Source organism: Pteropus medius, unplaced genomic scaffold (assembly GCF_902729225.1).
Source record: "Pteropus medius unplaced genomic scaffold, Ma_sr-lr_union100, whole genome shotgun sequence".
Lineage (NCBI taxonomy): Eukaryota > Metazoa > Chordata > Mammalia > Chiroptera > Pteropodidae > Pteropus > Pteropus medius.
In genome coordinates, this window is record NW_024351732.1 from 1,068,524 (window position 1) to 1,074,732 (window position 6,209).

The window sequence follows — 6,209 nt, forward strand, 5'->3', positions numbered from 1 at the left end:
CCCACCCCACCCCGGCAGGCAGGAAGAAAAACAAAACTACTCAGGCAGCATTTAAAATTGCACTCCTCTTAGTAAAACACAGATACAAGTAACATTATCTGAGAAGCTCGTGAAACAGCTTATTAATGACCTATGTTTTTCTCGGAAAGACTACACAACCAGCTTTTGGCAAATTTCCTTTATCAAATGACAGGGTCGAGCACCATATAATATCAATGACATACATTATGAGAAAAGAGTTTGGTGTTAATAAATCCTGCTACCTTATACCGATTAAAAATTATAAATTTTTGCTCCTCTAAGGTTAGGTTTGGACTATCACTGGTATTGAACATATTGCCATTGGAGCAAGCCATTTAAGATCTTAGAAGTTGTCTCGAGTGGCATAATCAATGACTTGAAGAAATCGTTTTATCCCATCTCTCTTTTCAAAAATTCATGTGGGCTCATGTGTGTGAAGTTGGTTAAAATCAATGATATGCAGAGTCCAAACACACTTAGCATACATGTGGTTCACATACCAGAAAGAAAGTATTCAATAGCTTTCAGTTTTATCATTAAGAACTCATGCTTCAGGAAAACATGGGTCTGTGCTTAAGTGATTATTTTGTGAATTACGGTATGAATTAAAAAGATGACTCGACAATCGCTGCTGAAGGAGCACCAAGAAGGGCACCTATCCAAGGGTGAAAGAAGTTATGCCTAAAATCCAATCGTATCTCTTTCCTGTTCTTTCCCCAGCATTTGGCACTGTTAGCTGTTGCCCTCCGGTAACCCTTCTCCCCTTCTCTCTCACAGTAATAGCACTCTCAATTTTTAGCTGGATACATGACTACTTAGAACAAAAACTACATTTCCCCTCCTCCCTTTCAGCTACCTGTGGTCTCATGACAATGTTCTGGCCAATGGGACGTGGGCTGAAGTATGACTTTCAGGTCTTTATAGGGAGTGGGCATGCCTTTCCACTCTGCTTTCTCCCAACTATTGCTTGGAACTTTGTGTTGTGGTGAGCCACCCTAGAGCATGCCAGTGAGGGCAAGACCTAACGGTAGCAGAACAATAAGACAGAAGGGTCCTGGGTCTCTGGACAAACTAATAAGAAGAACTACCTTTCCGGCCCTGGACCACCTGTCTCTAGATTATTGACGTGGAAGGGAAATAATTATGGTCTCATTTAAGCCCCTGTTATTTTGGTTCTCAGTAATGAATGACCAAACCTAAATCCTACGAATATAGAGTTGAAAGAAATAGTGAAAATCATAACCATGATCCGGTTTCATTCGATGAGTGTACTTCTTTTCAGCATCCTATGCAAAGACAAAGGCAGAGTCCACTTTTCCACCCTGAGATATTCTAGCTATGGAGGAAAAGTTTCCCAGGGGAGTTTTGAAAAGAACGATAAGATAAAAGCATGTTTTCATGTCATTGATAATGCCACTCAAAACCACTTCTGAGGTCTTAAGTGGCCTTCTCAGGTGGCAATATGTTCAACATCTGTATTGCCTAGACATCACCAAATTATTACAATGTTTACTATTGAGTATCAAGTTAGCAGAAATTCTTAAAACTAAACTGTGGTGTGGCTGCTCTATTATGAGAGTGTGATTCTTTCTCAACACTTGATGATTTTTGTTTCTGAGCAGGAGGAATGAATCAGTGACATATTATTAAGATTATTTAGAAACCACATCCAAATATTACATCAGAACTTAAAGAATTCTTTCTGAGATCAAATTCAACCAAAGAGAAGATTATGGCTTTTTTTTTTTTTTTTTTTTGTCACTCTCTCTTGGTGAAATGCTCAGTCTTCTAACTTTTGGAAGCTTTGTACCTCTTGACCTAGTGTCCAAGAGAGTGGAAAACAGTCCTCAGAAAGAAACAGCTCTGTGATTTCTGAATTCTTCTTTGGTCTAAATCCACAACCATCTAAAAGAGCCACCAAACATTTGCTGCCATTTCTAATGACCTGTAATTGTGGTTTAGGATTTTCTAATTTAGTACAAATAAGGAGTAAGAAAAGAAACTGACAGGATCTGCAAACTCCTTATGGCTCCTTATTGTCACACGGGGCATAGATACACTGGTGGAAATTTTCAGCAGTATCATCTCTCTCTCTGATATGAAACAATTATCCTTCATATTACTTTTACAATGTTGCATTTTTATTATTTTAGAAATACAATGCTGTTTTTAAAATTTGCTTAAACTTGATGGTTGATATGGGAGCTCAATGCCCATAAAAGGATTTCTGATGCTAACTAAGAATATGGGGAACGTTCTTCCTTACTTCCTAAGATGGTTGCATTCCATAGCAGATAAAGAAATCCCTAAAGGGAATCCAGAGAGGCCCCTAAGATCCTGCAGCCTGGCTTGTTTAGTACAGGCCCGCGTGCCAGCTCGACTGACCCTCCATCACAATCTCCTGCTCACAATGTCCCGTCTGCTCCACTCCAAGTCCAGTGTGAGAGGTGTCGGTGTCCCCATTGTTCAAACAGGGCCGAGGGTCCAGAGAGATTTTCCCTAAAGCCACCAACTTGTGCAAGACGGGCCAGGACAAGAACTCAAGCCTTTTGACAGCCCCAGAAATGCTCTTTCTTCCGCCTTTAAATGTCTGCAGAATGGCCTACACTACAGAACATTAACTGCTACAGTTTACTTAGGATTTACTGAGTACCAGGCCCTGGTACTTACATTGCCTCTTCTTCACAGCACTCTATGAGCTACGTGGATCATTAATTAGCTGCACTTTACAGATGAGAAAACTGAGGTTCAGAGATGTTAAGTAACTTGTCTTCTGTTGCATTGCTACGGAGTGGCAACGGGGGCCTCAAATTGAGGTCCCACAGCCAAGAGTGGGTTTTAACTCCCACAAACAGCCATAGCTTTGGCCCGGGAGTCTACCCCCTTTAAAATCTCTTGATCCACGGGCTCTGATCCGAGCTGCTTTCTCCTTAGCCCTGTCCCACCACCCCTGGGAATCCCTGCACCAGCCTGCCTACTCCTCTCCCTGCCCCGCCTCGTTCCCGTTCCTGTGACAAACCCCTTTTCCACAAGGCCAGGTGGTCTTGAGAATGCTCTGTCCCCTGCGCAGTGGCTCCCCAAAGTGGGGAGGACCCGGGTCCCGGACCACACCCAGGTTCTGCCTCCCCGGAGCCTGCATCTCAGCTCTGTGGTCTGAACATGCCCCTGGACGCCGCCCGCCCTCCTGGGTAGCACCTGCCTGGGTCCCTCCAGAGCTCCCTTCTTGCGCCCTGTTAAGAGCCGGGCCCCGCCCCTCGAGTTCCCCCGCCAGATCATAGCGGCTTCTTCTGAGTTTGAATCCTCCCATTTGAGTCCTGCAATTCCCGTCGCTCATTCGCACAACTCCCCCTATTCCCTGACCCTTCAGTCCCCAGGCACTTCTGTAGGCTCGTTTTCCTAGATATCCCTAAGAGTAGAGGCTTTTCAAGCCTGACCCCAGGCCCCCCAAATGCCCGGCCCGCACATCCGAAACAAGTGCCCACTGCCTCCCAGGCCGGATCCCAGGCAACCCGTCTGCGACCCGCGGCGCAGGGGCTCCCACTACACACTTACTATACCCACCCTTCCTAGGCACGGGTTCTAACCGGCTTCGAGGACTTGGTGCCAGCTACCTCTTGTCTGCCCAGATCATCCTCCTCTCCACCTACTGTCCCAGCCTGCTCTCCTTTACGTGTTTCTGACTCATCCTTCAGAGGTTCACCTTAGGTACCACCTCTGCAGGGAGCCTTCCCTGATCCACCCCATCAGGGTTCTCCAACAAGATCCCAGGTTCCCCTACCAGAGCCCATGCTCTGCCTGGCTGCTTGCCCTCTCCCATCCCAACCTCCAACAGAGCAACTCTGGGCAGATTGGGGCTCCTTTGTCATGTTGGTCCTGGCTCCTAGCACAGTGCCTGGCATGTAGCAGATGGTCATTGAATCTGGCAGGAGCAGGAGAGTAGAGCTCTTGGGATCTTGGGCTAAAACATCCACTTCAAATCCCAGCCCCTCCTTTGTTCATCTGTGTGACCTTGGACAACTTATATCCCTTCTCTGTGCCTGTTTCTTCATCTCTAAAATTAAGATAATAGGAGGCTTTTTTCACAGGGTGTAAGAACTTAAAGCTCATAGAACAGTGCCTGGCATGTAAGTAAGCATGCACTACATATTAGCTAATATATTAATTATTAATCTTATTTGTGGTGTTAGTTTACTTTTTCCTCTACATGTCTCCCACTAAATAGCAGGCTCTTTGAGTGTGATCCAACCTAATCCTTCCTCAATTCCTGACTCCCTAGGGCTCTGCCCAATGCCTGATATTCAGCTGTCCCTTGGGTCCTGCCCCAGGAACTGAGTATTCTTCCATGAAGCTCTCTCTCCCTCAATCAGCATCTTGACCCCTGACAGTGTTCCCTCTCCACTCCCCTCTCCTGAGGGCTCATGTGCCCAGGAAGCCTGGCTCCCTGCCCACTCACTCAAAATCCAAAAGGGTAGTCTCAAAACCCAAAGGGAGAGATTCCTTCTTCTACCACACCTCCCATACCAGGGTAGATGTGCCATCCCTCAGCCTGGGCTCTGAAAATCCAAAATACAGGGAGCTCTAGAAAGAGCTGGTCCATTAGTCCTGGCTCTGCTGCTGAACAGCTGTGTGACTTTGGGGAGGTTGCTTTACCTCTTTCAGCCTTACTGTCCACATCTGTAAAATGGGAACAATCCCAGCCCTGACTCCTCATAGGGTTGTCCTGATGCTCAATCACACAAACCAGAGACAGGGTGCTTTGTAAACAGAGGCAGTGTGAAGAAATGCAAGCATAGTTACCACGAAGCTGGAAGTGGAGACCAGGACCAGGCCTGCAGCATCTCTGGTCAGGGCTGTGCCAAGGGTGTGGCCCCTGGGCTCTGGGCTGGGCAGCAAGCTGTTATGAGGTAGGGTTGATTGGGATAGACCTAAGCCCAAACTTTGTTCAAAGTCACTCAAGGACCTCTGCTTGGTCATTGTCTCCCGGCCACCCGCTCTCGCCTCTTTTCCAAAAGTAACTTCAAGTGCCACTGAGGGCCCCAAGACTCCTACTGAATCTTGATGCTCAGAGGCTTTGCCATGTCTGGCTGTCAGCTACAACTCTCTCCTCTCCTCCCCGTCACTGCCCGCCCTGAATTCCAGCCCAGCTGAATTAGGAATTTCCTAACATTAGTCATGATTCTTTCAGTTGCAAGTGCCAACAGCCTAACTCAAAGTGGCTTAAGCAGAAAATTAAATATATTTGGCTTATTTAACCAAAAGTCCAAGTACAGCTGGATCTTTGGGCTAAAATGATATCAAGAAGACTCAGTTTCTTTCTTATTTTTACTTTTCTCTGAAATGTCTTTTTTTTCCTTGGACGGTCTGGCTCCATGTGGTGGTCTCAGGCAGTTCCAGGTTTATTTTGTAAAAGCTAAGCAATCCCTGGAGAAAAACAGAGCCTATTTCACAATAGTTTCAGAAAAAAATCTTAATGTTGACCTATATTGGGCTGACTTGAGCCCTTCCCTACACCAATGACAGTGGCCAGGCGAATGAAATATGCTAGTTGACCTGGGGACATGCCCATGCTAGTGACGCATGGACCAAGAGTAGAGAGGGGCAGTTCTCCAAAACAAAATCTGAATGTTTCTGAAAGAAGGAGGAATGAATGCTGGGGAAGGCAGAAATAGTAGATGTCCAAAGCATTCCACCCCTTGGCTGCTAGCATATATACACACACCTACTTTTTCCATACACATCTAATATTTATAAGCTTTTTTGTCACTATTTTTTTCTTATTTGGAAATAATTCCAAATTTACAAAAAAGTTTCCGAAGCATCTGAGAGTAAATTGCCCATATGATGACCTATCACTCCTGAATACTTTCGTATGTAAACCCTACAATGACATTCTCTAAAATAACCACATGGCAACCATAAAAATTATAGATGTATTACTATATTTATTCATGTTTTGCCATTTGTCCCAATAATGTTCTTTGTAGGAAAAAGACCCATTCCAATATCATGCATCACATTTAATTGCCATGCCTCTTTATTCTCTTTCAACGTGGAATGGCTAAGTCTTTCCTTAATGATTGTGACTTTGTAAATTTTGAAGATTATAGGACAGTGGTTTTGTAGAGTATCCCTCAGTTGAGTTTGTCTAATGTTTTCTCATGATTAGATTTAAGTTATGTATTTTGGAC